Here is a 12,960-nt window from a genome sequence, read left to right as displayed (position 1 = left end):
CGGCATGTAGTAGAATGAACCATCAATCCCAGGCCTCCCTTTTCTGCTCAGTGGCCCTGTTCTCTAAAGCTCCTGTTTGCCAGCAGCTGAGCCCTGCTTTATTTCAGGGCTCAGAGAGCAGAAGTGGCAGCCCAAGTGGGATGAACACCCTGTTGTAAGACCCCAGCCATAACCTGCAGGGTCTAATCTCACCATTAGAGAATCCCAGGTACTTGTGTGTGATTACTAGCTGGTTAAGTTCCATTTCTAAGGGAAACAGGTTCTTAAAGCTTTGTGTATGAAAGGGGTATAAAGACAAAGCTTTGACTCGTGTGCAGAGACAACCAGGACACACAGACCCCTGCCTGCCTCCCCCAGGGCCTGTGGTAAATGGAAGGGGGAGGAAGATGCAGGTCCCAGGCCAAGACCAGCCGGTCAAGATGAACATCTGTCCCTCAAGGCTCCTCCTCAACCAGTTCTTTTACTCCCTACCGAGATGAGATACTCTTGATGGCACCCAAACCTTCCCCCGAGCCATGGGGACCCGAGGGGTCCATGGGGCCTTCAGAACAGCAGGTGGGAGTGGCTGCAGGGGGCACAATAGCTCTCACCAAATGGCTGCTTGGATGCCCGGGGTGCCAATTGAAACCACCATGGCATGAATGACTCAGGGTAGCAAAGTTTCCTGAGACCTGGGGTGGTGGGCGAAGCTCTCAAAATGATAAGGGAATGAGTTCCCCAGATGTGTAAAGCTGGTTCCAAGTCATCATCAAGGTCCGTCTACAAAAAGAACATCCTCAAAAATGACACTGATAATCTAAACTACAGTGAGATACGCCCCCCCCCCATGGCTGTAATCAAAAAGAGATGATAGGGCTTCCCTGGTGGCGCAGTGGTTGAGAGTCCACCTGCCGATGCAAGGGACACGGGTTCGTGCCCCAGTCCGGGAGGATCCTACATGCCACGGAGTGGCTGGGCCGGTGAGCCATGGCCACTGAGCCTGCGCGTCCAGAGCCTGTGCTCTGCAACGGGAGAGGCCACAACAGTGAGAGGCCCGCGTACTGGAAAAAAAAAAAAAAGAGAGAGATGATAACAAGCGTTGGTGAGGATGTGGGCACATGGAATTCTCATACATTGTTGGTTAGAATATAAAATAGCACAGCTGCTTTGGAAAACAGTTCGGGGGTTCCTCAAAATGTTAAGCATAGCTAGCATATGACCCACAAGTCTACTCCTAGGTATTGATATATACCCAAAAGGAATGAAATGTTCATACAAAGACTTGTACACTAATGTTCATAGCAGCTTTATTCATAATAGCCCAAAAGTACAATCTGTCCATCAGCTGATAAAAGATAAACAAAATGTGGTGTATCCACACAATGGAATGCTATTCAGTCACGACAAGGAGTGATGTATTTCTACATGCTGCAACGTGGATGAACCTTGAAAACATCCTGCGAAGTGAAGGCCACATGTATGATTCCACTTTCATGAAATGTCCTGAGTAGGCAAATCCATAGAGACAGAAAGTGGATTAGTGGTTTCCAGGGGCTGGGGAAGGAGCAGGGAATGGGGAGTGACTGCAAATGGGTTCGGCGGTTTTTGTTTGTTTGTTTGAAGAGGGGGCGTGTTATGAAAATGATCTGGAATTAGGTAATAGTGGTGGCTGCCACTTTGTGACTATACTAAAAACCACTGAATTGTCCACTTTAAAAGCTGGAATTTTATGGTATGTGAATTACATCTCAATTTTTAAAATAAGGAAAAAATGACGCCGATGGAGAGGAGTTAGAGGAACTGAAACAATGAAATGGATCGCGAGTGTCGCCCGTCCCCGTCCGTCGCCTCCATCTGAACGAACTTTAGGCCCAGGAACCTGGCACCGAGAGGGCCTGGGGGAAGCAACGCTGGGGACTGGATCTAGGAAGAAACACGGCCCGGGATTCGAAGGGAACGCGGTTAAGGTGGCGGGCTGGGATCGCCTAGGTCGGGGGAGGCGTCTGCAGGCTCAGAAGTTGGCCGGGCGGGAGCGGAGATTTAAAGGCTGGAGCGCAGAGGCTCTTAAAGAGGCCCGGGCGAATTCCCATTCGGCGTCACTTTAAAGCCAGCTCCGCCGCGCAGAGGGTAGGACCTGGGTAAGTGCGCGGGGCCACGGGGGAGGTGGCGGCGGGGTTCCGTGGCCGGGTCCGCTCGCCCTGCCGGGTCCGGGGCGCTCGGCGCGGATGGCCTGAGCATCGGGCCGCGCGTCCTGGGAATCTGGGGCCCGCGGGGTGTCAGGGTCGCGGCGCCAGGCCCGGCCCCCACTGCGCCCACGGCGGCGGCGCTCTATTTTTAGCAGCCGCTGTTGCATTATAAGGAATGCGCGGCGCGCCGGGCGACCAGGGCGCGCGCGGGCTGCGCGGTCGCTTTAAGGAGGCGCCGGGGCGGGGATAGGCCAGAGCGGCCGTGAGGCCGCGGGCCGGGAGCCGTCAGTCCTGCTGCCGCGGGGCCCGGCGGGCGCGGCGCTCCCTTCTCGCCGGTGCGGGCATGGAGGAGGCGGCCTGAGGCCGGAGCCGAGCGGGGCTGGAGCGCGCGGTGAGCGGTCGGGGCAGGCTGGGAAGGGAGGGCAGGGCACCCGGCCGGGCGCTTTGTTCCGGGGGGGAGGTGTGGCCGCCCCGGGCCCGGCCGCGCTCGCCACAGGCGGACTACGCTCAGGGGCTGGCAGAGAGTGGCCTTTTGCCCCCACGGCAGGCTCCAGCGTGACGGTGTGCGATCGAGAAGTCGGAGACGATCGAGACCCCAGTGAGAAGGGCCTGCCCACCGCACAGAAAGCCCCTTTCATGGTAACCGCCCTTGGGTTCCTTGTCTGCCCTGGCGAGAACGCGCGGGGAGGTGGGCGGCGGGACTCGGGGGGATGGAGGCGGAGTGGGGGGATCTTTCCCCTTTTAAAATGGCGTTAACGAGGGCAGGGATCGGCCGAGGGAGTTGTCAGATTCATCTGAAAGATAAAAAGCAGGCTGCTTCATAAACCTTTGCTGCGCCGGGGGCTTGGGTCTCTGGTCACAGCCAGGGCCCGGCTCATTCATTGACGGGAGCTGCAGGGGCGCCCACCGAGTGTAGGGCACAGTGCCAGTTACCGCGCCGCGAGGAAGGTAGGGGTGCAAACTGAGCGACAGCCCAGCGTGGTCGGTACTGGGATGAGGGAAGCACGGGGGCTGTGGGAGCAGACAGCGTGGAAGGGCAGGGAAGGCCTCCTAGGGGAGGTGATGCCTGGCGGGAGCGTGGGCACTGGACACCAATTAGACTTTGTGGCTGGAACTGAGGTCTGTGCAGGCCAGGGCCAGAGCCGAGGCTGGAGAGGTGGAGAAGGGCCACTTCATCCCGGCCCTGATCCCCGGAGCTCTGGGATTGCCCCTCCTCCTCCCACCAGCGCCTACTCCAAGCAACCCTCCTTGGGCTTGAATGGTTCTTGCCCCATAGGACTCACACTCTATCCTGGACCTGACCAGAGAGGGTGACTGACAAGGCTCGAAATTGTGGCCTCAGAAGAATGACCTCCCCGGCAGCAGGAATGATAAGGAAATCTGACTTAAAAGCCCTGAAGCTCCACTGTAATAATAGCTACCAGCAGGGCTGACACAGACCAGGCACTTGACGTGGATATGCTTGCTCATCATTTGACAAGACTCCTGCAGAAGGGTTTTATTATTACCCCCATATGCAATGGGGAACAGGGGCTAGAAAGAGTAACTTGCGCAAGATCATGTCTAGGGTCCGTGATGTAGACCCCGCAGCCCCTCAGGCCCCTCTTGTGAGGGTCTGGCTGACCTGGCCTGAAGGCTCCAGGTGCAGCTTGTGTTAGGCTTTGGCTCTATTGCCTTTCACTGGTTGGGTGAAGTGTGGGGTGGCGAGCTGCTGGTATTAATAACTGACACGTGTCAGGGGCTTTGCAGTGAACAAAGCACTTTCACCAAGACAGTTCTTAGAGTTTCTCCTACTTTTCTTCCCAGGAAAGAAACTTGAGCTGGCTAACATTTTTGTAAGTCTCCTAATTTCCTGTAAATCGCATGTCCCTGCTGACTGGGGCTGAAAATGTTCCATGAAAACATTCATGGTTTTGACCCCCAGTCTGTCCTCACTCCCAACCAGTTAGCTTTTCTGTCTGTGGTTTAAGGTGTAGTTTGTCCTTTCTCTGCTAGGTCAGGAAGGTTGGAGCTTTAATGCTCTGGGGTTTTCGAGGCGCAGAGTCTGCCAGCCTCTTTGGGGGTGCGGGTGGAGGTTGCGTAAGCCGGGTGCTCTAATAGAAACTGCCCCCCGCCTCAACATGTCCTTATGGGGGGGGCAGTGTGGCCCTCTGCTGAACCCTGGTGGGTCAGTGACAGTCTTCCAGGGCTGCCAGCTCTGTTTGTATTTGCCACTACTTATGTCTTCACCTACCTAAGACATCTTTGTGACAGGTATAACTTTTATTAGCTCTAACCACAGGTATTCCACACTTTCAGTTGATCTGAGCTTCTTATAGAGAGGCAAGTCCATTATCCCTAGGGTTGGTTCCTGAGCTTGAGCGATCACCTGGAACCAGGGAGGACTTCTGGGCTCTGATGGACTGAACTAGCTCCTGGGGTGCCTGGTCCTAACATCAGCCTGATTCACATGGTGGCCAGCCTGCTGCATCAAGTGACTTCTTGGGGAAATGTGACCTCCATTTTATATTTCACATCTGGTGTCAACATTGTCTACCAATGAAGCGCCCGCATATGGAGTGTGCCTCCCTGCAAGCGATTGAAAACATACCTGCTCATGAGCATCACGTAGTTTGCACAAACCATACACATGTGAACTAATTGGGAACACGTTCTTGTGCAAAGCTGGGATGTTCTCAAGTGTCCAAAGAGTGTGCATTGAGTTCCAGAGGCTCTGTACTTACCTGGCCGGGGGCAGGTATCTGGCTGGCTAGGAGGTAAAGTTACCTTTGTCTGGGGCTGGGAAAAAGGAAGGAACTGGGTGAGCTCCCTGTGCCCGGGGCATCTGGCAGCTATGCATGGTCTAGAGGCTGAGCAGAGAGGTCGAGCTTTGAGAGGAATTTTGTTGGTGGACTCTGAGGCCTTGCCACCCCTCACAGTCTTGGGTGATGCCACTGGGCCCTGTGGTACTGGATCAGTGCGGGTGCTTTTGGCTGCAAATAACGTAACCCAAGTCATAGTGGATTAAGGAGAGCTTAGATCTCCCAAAGATGTTCTCAGCTTTTGTGAAGTCTCTGGACACAGGGATGGGATATTAGTGCCACTTCCAGCAAGTTCTTGCACGGGACAGGCAACCAAGAGGGCTGAGTGTTCAGAACAATGATTTTTACCTTCTTGGGCCACTGCCTCTTTAACATGCCAGTGAGAAGCCCAAAGAAAAGTTCCTTGGATGTATGAAGTTGGGCATTCAGTTTGGGAGATTTGTGGATCTCTGAAAATGAGCCCTGGATCCCAGGGTCGATCCCTTGCTTCACTACTGTTCACTGAGGACCTACCCTGGGGCTCTGCCCTCCCAGCCAGGCCAGCAGGCTGTCGTGGTAGAGCCGGTGTCAAGAGTGGAAGTAGAGCGGGACGGGTGTCAGTTCTCAGCTTGTGGGTGGAAATCCATGCAATCAGCTAGTGGGTCTGTCTTGTGGAACTCTGACTGAGAGGGCAGTGCCGCCACCTCCTACTTCAGACAGCAGAGGACGTTGTCGAGGCCGAGGTGACAGCCATACTGCACTCCTTGGTGTCTGCCATGCATCCCTTGGTGCCCATCTCCAGTCTTCTAGGTTGCATTCCTGCTGCACATAATGAGGCTGGTCCTGCCTGTTCTGAGATTCCCCTGGCCTTCTTCCACTGAGCCCCACCACTGAGCCAAGGGCCTGTAGCCCATTAGCATGATCCATGGCAGCTTTCTGCAGCCATCCCCCTTGTAGGGGTCATGACGTAGCAGTGTGTATTTAGCTTTTTAATGTCGCTATCATTGTCCTTTAGTATTTATTTATTTATTTATTTATTTATTTTTTATTTTTGGCTGCGTTGGGTCTTCATTGCTGTGCGCGGGCTTTCTCTAGTTGTGGCGAGCGGAGGCTACTCTTCGTTGCGGTGCGCGGGCTTCTCATTGTGGTGGCTTCTCTTGTTGCGGAACATGGGCTCTAGGCGTGTGGGCTTCAGTACTTGTGGCTCATGGGCTCTAGAGCGCAGGCTCAGTAGTTGTGGCTCATGGACTTAGTTGCTCCGCGGCATGTGAGATCTTCCCGGACCAGGGCTCGAACCCGTGTCCCCTGCATTGGCAGGTGGATTCTTAACCACTGCGCCATCAGGGAAGCCCTCCTTTAGTATTTTTGATAGCTTTACTCGGTGGAACCTGTTGATGGCCAGATGGCCAAATGACAGTGTGGGTCATCATTGGTTGTGAAATGACATTCTGGGTCTCAGAGGGGCATATTTTCATCTACGGAGCCTGGCATCTGGCCACCTAAATGGATAAAACATCGTGATTTGGATCTGGGTTGTGTTGCTAATGAGAGTTTGGACGGTACCAGGAAGGGATTTGGCTGTGCAGTGTGTGGCAGTAGAAGGAGGGAGGGGGTATGGAGAGTTCAGCGCTGTGATTCAGGTCCTCTGTGACCGTTGACAGGGCCTTGGGAGAGTCCTGTACTGCAGGGGCCCAGGCTCTGTCTGCGACTTCTCTGCCCCGCCCTCAGGGTTGTCATGGTGATTAGATGAAACACACAGATGAGAACATGCTTGGGAGACCAGAAAGGGCCGTAAGAATTAGCATTATCAGTATTCAAGCGGCCTTCAGATAACAGAATCATAGACCCAGAAGGGGCCCCTGGAGCATATTTAGTCTCAATTCAGACCCAGGAGAGCACATTTCTCATAGTGATGAGGTAGATGGTTTTAGGTGGGACACATTTTAATAGTTATAAATATATGTATATATACACACACTTACTTATGTGTACTATAAAAATACAGGTATGACATCAAACCCTTTTTTTTTTTTACTGGCTATTTTACTGAGATTAAGGCTGAGTAAGAATTTTAAGTTAAAAAGTATGGTGATTTTAAGGTAAAGATTAAACCAGTAATAGTTCAGTAGTAGACAAATACAGCCCAAATGGGAAAGTGACCCCTTGAGTAGAGGCTGGGAAACTTTCAACGGGGGGTCCCTCTGGTGCAGCCTGTGAGGGGCGGGTCTTAGCTGGACGCTTTCAGAGGCAGGGTGCTTGACGCCCCTTAAATCAGTTTACCCCATTTGGGGATTCACTTATCCTGGCAAAGTTCTTTTCTTTCTCCCTTTAACCTGTCCCGCTGGATCTGTGCCACGTGAACCTTGACAATCGTGCTTTTCTCCAGCACAAGCAGCCTGTGCTTTCTCCAACTTCTCCTCAGATGGCATGGCTTAAAGACGGCCTCTCTGGAGGTCTACCCTCTCTCCGCTCCCTTCTTCCCATCTCTTCCTTCCCTTCCTTCAGTGAAGACTTGTGGGCTGGGCTGGGGTAGATGCTCCGCATTGGCCATCTCTAAGCCTCACAACAGTTTTGCTGTTAGCCTCTTACAGATGTGGAAATGGGGGCTCAGGGTGGTTAAGCAGGCATCCCCACGGCCATGGCCTGAGAGGAACAGAGTCTGGAAGGAGTCTCACCAAGGTCTTTCTGGTCCTTGAGCTCCGTCTGTTACTCAGTGCCACTCCCAGGACTGATGACTTTGGTCATTTGATGACACGTCCCTTCTCTCTTGGTGCTCATGGGACATGGGACATGGCCCACAGGGTTCTGGCCATATATAATCAGTGCTGCAGTGGAGCGAAGGCCTCGTGAGGAGAGGGGACAGAGCAGTTCATGCACAGCGACACTGTGAAGCAGCAGAAGCCACGGAGGTGCAGGCGTGGCTGGTTGGCAAGAAAGGCAGAGGGAGCCTAGATGGAAGTGGTTTTCCCCGACTCTCATTAATCTCACTGTCAGCCAGGAACCCCTCCATCATTTGTGCACTTGGTATATTTTTTAATTTTCAAAAATATAAAAAGATGAAGGATAATATATAACAAGCACCATGTACCCGTTACCCCAAATGAGCAGATGCGACCGTTTTGCCTGCACCTGATCCCTTTGGCAGGGCTTCAGCGCATCCTTGGTCAGGAGGCCTGGCTGGCTGGGCCTGCCCTCAGCCTCCGGCTGGCTTTTAGAGCCTCGCTCCCAAGTTTCCATGTCTTGGCTCTTTTACCTCCACGTTCCCAGCGAATTCACTGAAAATGCCACCTGGGTCTCCATCAAGGTTGTCGATAGATCCTTTTGCTGCCTGAACTCACCCCGGGGAGGAATGAGTGTGCATCCCGGGATTTAACCTTTTTCAAAAAGTTCCTCTATCCGAATACATACTTGCCTTGACCACTGTGGCTTCAGGCCAGGCTGTGGAGCAACATTTAGTCAGAGCTGCCCAAAGCGAACTGTAATTTAAATGGTAAATGTATATATTTGGAAAAGAGAGAAGAAAACCCCATGATTTTCTTTTTATCATTAGATGACACCGATTTGTTAAGCCGCTCATCGTCCACAATCTTGAGCAAAATACATTTCTGGTCTAAAGTGCAGGACTGCTTTACAGGAAGGAAGACCAGAGTGCAATGTAGTACCTTTGTAACCCCTAACATGGCCTTGCCAGCTCTCCCTTTCCTCGGCTCTCACAGAAAGATGGTGTCCCAGGTGTGTGGTCCCAGGTCCTCCCCTCTGCCAAGCTCTCCAGCTGCAGAGGGGGAAGCTCTCCTTGACGACAGGAGACAGGAGAAGGCTTCTCCCCCAACTGTTTGCAGCCTCCTGCTACCCGCCCCGCCCCCGCCTGACTCCACTCCCGAGCTGGAGCCTGACATGGCCCATTTGCAGGTAGCTTGGGCTCGACTTAGGACAGTTAGCAAAGCACCACTTTTAAAGCCGTGCAGAAAAGATGAAAAACCTTCTGGAAAAGCCTTGCATACCCAGGCAGATTCCATTTTCAAGGAGTCAAGGAGTTCAAACTGGGGACAGAGATGTGAACAAGTTTCATAATAGAACACGGAGATCTGAGGCGGTCCCCGAGTTTTCTTTACTAAGTAGTGAGAATGAGTTGAAATGTTTTCCGTTCCTGAGTTGCCAACAAAGGATAACACTGCCTGCGCCCTTTCCCCTGACTCCATGGAGATGCTGCAAAAGCCAGCAAAGGCTGGGACCCCAAAGACCTCAGAAGGACCTGCTTTGTTGGGGTTTGTCTTGCAGCAGAAGCGGTCAGAGACTGTACCAATGAAGGCAATTAAGCATATTCTAAAGTCAATACCTATTGGTTTATGCAAAAATACACATACATGTTATGTTGACGGCCTACTTTTTAAAGAAAAGCTTTGGTTTAAAAAGAATCTGCTATACACACTGTGTGTTAGACCGTCCCTAGTATCCTAACTACCCAGATTAAAAGTAAAAATATTTGTCGGCATGTGGTGCTGTGTGGAGATTGCTGAAGATGTGCTGGAGTTGGGGAGGCCCACTCTCCACTTAGGGCTGACTATTTTTGGGGGGGCCTGGGGACAGGTTCTTGCCTCCCCAAAGCATATTATATATTCACTTCGAGAGCAAAATTCATTTTAACTCAGTTCCAGTTTTTTTTCTTCTTCTTCTTTTTAGCCTTTAGAACTTTAACACACCTTCTTGAAAATTCCCCTTTTAGATGACCGCCAGATTCACCCCTTTATATTTTAAATCCACTGGGAATGGAGGTCCCCAGGAAGAGGCGGAGGCAAATGCATCTTTCTTGGCGAGTACCATTCTCTCACAAGGAGGCTCAGCAGCCCAAAAATAGCATCTATCATGTTCTTCTTTCAATGCCTGCTTTATTGTAACTGGAGATGATGGAAAAGGGTGGAGCCACGGTCCCAAAGCCTTGGGGGCATATATTAAATACTAACTTGTAGGAGATATGTCTTCTCGGTGGTCCCTCCACACCCACATTCCTCAGGTTGAGATTCACCGGGCGACAGAGTCAAAAAGGCCTAGCACTCCCCATACGCTCCGCACACCCATTCTCTTCCCGCAAAGGAAGTCAGGCCCTGGAGGCCTGCTGGCGCTCCCGGGAGCTAAGGTCAGCTGGCATCAGAGCCTTCCAGGCCACCCCACTCAGTGACCCCCGGCCCTGCCTGCCAGCAGTGGCCCCAGTCCACTTATCTGGGGCTGGGTGGGTGTTTCCTGCATGTTTGAGATTTTAAGCAGGAAATCAAAATAAAGAAACAAAGCCTTTGTTTTACTTCTGGGCTCAAACTGGGGATGGCTGGAGGGATGGAAAAGGGGAGTGAGAGCAGGTCACTTAGCACTTCCACCAAATAACCATTCTAATAAAGCACTCAACAGGGGCTGTTTTCTCCTTAGGGCTGGTGTGTGTGGATAGGAAAGCTGGGTGGAGGCTGGGAGAGCCTCTGTGTGGAAGGAGGAAGGAGAGGGTCCCAGGCAGGGTCTGGCACCACCGGCGATTGGCAGCCAGAGGGGCCTCGGAACCTCAGTCCTCCCTCCCTTCCTCAGAAGACCCACAGGAGAGTGGGAAGGGGCCCCGGGCTGCAGGCCAGAGGGCCCCCCTGCTGAGTCTCTGCCCCCTACCTGTCCTCTGTGTGACCTTGGGCAAGTCCCCATCTGCCGTGGGCCTCCTTAGCGGTGTCTGTAATAGGGACAGTGCTGCTGTGACACATGTCTCAGGCATCCCCACCCCCTTTCTCCTCTAGCCCGGTCATGCGGGGCCAGGCCCTCATCCCACATATGTGGAAATGGAGAGGTGCTCGCCCCAATAGATCTTCATTCTTCCCCAAAGATTTTCTCCCTGTGCAAGTTTTCTGAGTGTATCATTTATTTTTCTTTGAAGATTACGCAGTCGTTGATGGAAACCGTCCCCATCTGCAGTGTTTCTGGGGATTGCAGGGTGGGGACCATGCCAGCAGGCCATCTGAGCTCCGGGGTCAGCTGCCACACTTTGCGTGGGTACCACAGGCGTGGCTTCCTCATTCCCTAAGCCCCGCTGAGCCACGGCTATTGTACGTAACAGGCTGTCACCAAGGGCCTCTGAGAAAGGGGGCTGCCCGTAGCTTAGAACGGGGCAGAAGTTAAAACTGAGCGTCAGACACCCTTCCCTTGCCTGCTCACACCCTTGGAGACTTTCTCCCCGGCTCTCTGTCTCCTCAAGCCTAGTTGACTGCCATTTTCCAGGGACCAATTTTTCTGGGCACTTTCCCCCAGAACTTCTGAAAACTCCCAATTTCCATTACTTTTGACTATAGAGGAGTAAAGACATGGAGACAAGGCTGGGAGCCTGCCCTTTTACTCCTGAAAAGAGCCAATAAAGAGCTTGTCTGAGCAAGAGGCATGCACCCCAGGCCTACACCATGACCTTCTGCAGGAACCACAGCAGGAGCTGTGGGGTTGTTACTGTCACTGTTCCAAGCCAGGTCAGAGTCTTAAGTCAGGCTTTCCCAATGACCAGAGCAAACTCAAGTGTTAATCGTTTTTCCTCTGTGTTAGGACAGTGTTCAGAGTGGCTGTGAGGATTAGAGCTGATGCGGATCCGGATATTTATTGAGCATCTTCTTGGTGTCAGGCATGTGCTGGGCTCCAGAGATACAGTGGAGAATAAAACGGAGGATGGGCCCTGCCCTCCTGGAGTTGACAGTCTGGTGGGGAAGACACATGACATCATAAACAATTAGGCAACTGAGTGCAGCATGCAAAGTGCTGTCAAGACAGACAGCTGGGTGTCTTGGGAACTAGAGCAGGGACCTCACCTAGTCTGAGGTGCTGGTCAGGGAAGTGTGGCATGTGGTCAGGACCTGATAAACAGGCATTCTAATGATCGGCCCTGGCCGCAGCACTGGGCCTGATTCCACCTCCAGCTGATTGCTGCTGCCCATTCACCAAGGATAGTTTTGCACGGAGAGGTTTATACGTAATTTGTCCGAGGTCACACAGCTAGTAAGTGGCACAACCAGGATTCAAAACTGGGTCCGTTGGATTCATTTCCACGCTCCTGACATCTGCTCTGCCTCCAGCTTTACCCTACTTGGGCTCGTCCCCCCCCCCCCCCACCGCCCGATGGGATGTAGCTCCACAGTTTCTCCTTTCTCTGCACCCTGGAAACAAGCCAGCACGGACTGTGGGTGGTGATCATTCCTCAGATCGTCCCGGAATAGAATGTGCTTCCTTGCTGAACCCTGGGGTGGCCCAGCGGCAGGAGCAGTGATCCTTCATCCCGCCGGGTGGCTGAGGTCTCCCTGTAGAGGAGGCTGCGCTGTGCGCCTCGCGGGCTGAAGGTGGTGATTCGAAAGCAGCCGCTTCCTTCCCCTCCTGCCCCGGTCCTGAGTGCTCTGGGGCAGCCTGGAAAGCAGCCTTGTGTGGCCCCAGGAACCCTTCTGTGCAATTTGGTGGAGGGGATGTTGGAGAGAGTTCCCACAACATGAGGATGGTAAGGATGCGACGCCGATAACAGTAATAGTAACACTTTCCGTGCCAGGCACCATTGTAAGCACCTGCGTGTATTGGCTCATTCTGTCCCCAGAAAAACGCTGTGAGGTGAGGACGTAGATAACAGATGAGGAAACGGAGGTGCACACCCGGGTTGAGTGATTTGCCTGACATCACATTCCCAGCAGAGGGGCAAATGCTTTGATTCATGACTTCTTATAAAAGTGCTGTATATAGAAAAAAGAGAGGTGGGTGGCCGGTCCCCTGGCCAATGGCGGCTTCTAGATGGCTCCTGCCCCTTGGGAACGGAGTAGGTCTGCCCACTCTGCCCTTTGCCCCCTCTGCATCCAGGACTCGCTGTCTGGCCTGGCCAGGCTGGGTAGGAGGGCAGGAAAGATGCAGCCACTCTATAGGGTTTGGGGAGAGAGATGTGAATAGTGGCCTCCTGCCCTTCCGGAGTTTGGCAGGGTCCCTGAGAAGACATCCCTCCCCACCTCCAGCCTGGTTCAAGCCTCCACAACAAG

General features: G+C 53.0%; 1 protein-coding gene across 4 annotated transcripts in view; it reads left to right on the top strand.

The window, feature by feature from the left end:
• The first annotated feature begins 1,888 nt into the window (after window positions 1-1,888).
• Window positions 1,889-12,960, top strand: part of MRAS (muscle RAS oncogene homolog) — a 61,289-nt gene continuing 50,217 nt past the window's right edge. For 2 of the 4 annotated variants that reach the window (XM_022582586.2, XM_089911103.1), the window contains exon 1: window positions 2,429-2,556. The gene's annotated coding sequence lies outside the window, so the exon portion shown is untranslated. The other 2 variants (XM_022582588.3, XM_030761523.2) reach the window with 2 other exon arrangements.

This window comes from Delphinapterus leucas, chromosome 4 (assembly GCF_059928025.1).
Source record: "Delphinapterus leucas isolate spDelLeu-1000000601 "Yukka" chromosome 4, BTC_Dleu_Yukka2, whole genome shotgun sequence".
NCBI classification, from domain to species: domain Eukaryota; kingdom Metazoa; phylum Chordata; class Mammalia; order Artiodactyla; family Monodontidae; genus Delphinapterus; species Delphinapterus leucas.
This window is presented reverse-complemented; position numbering and strand designations above follow the sequence as displayed.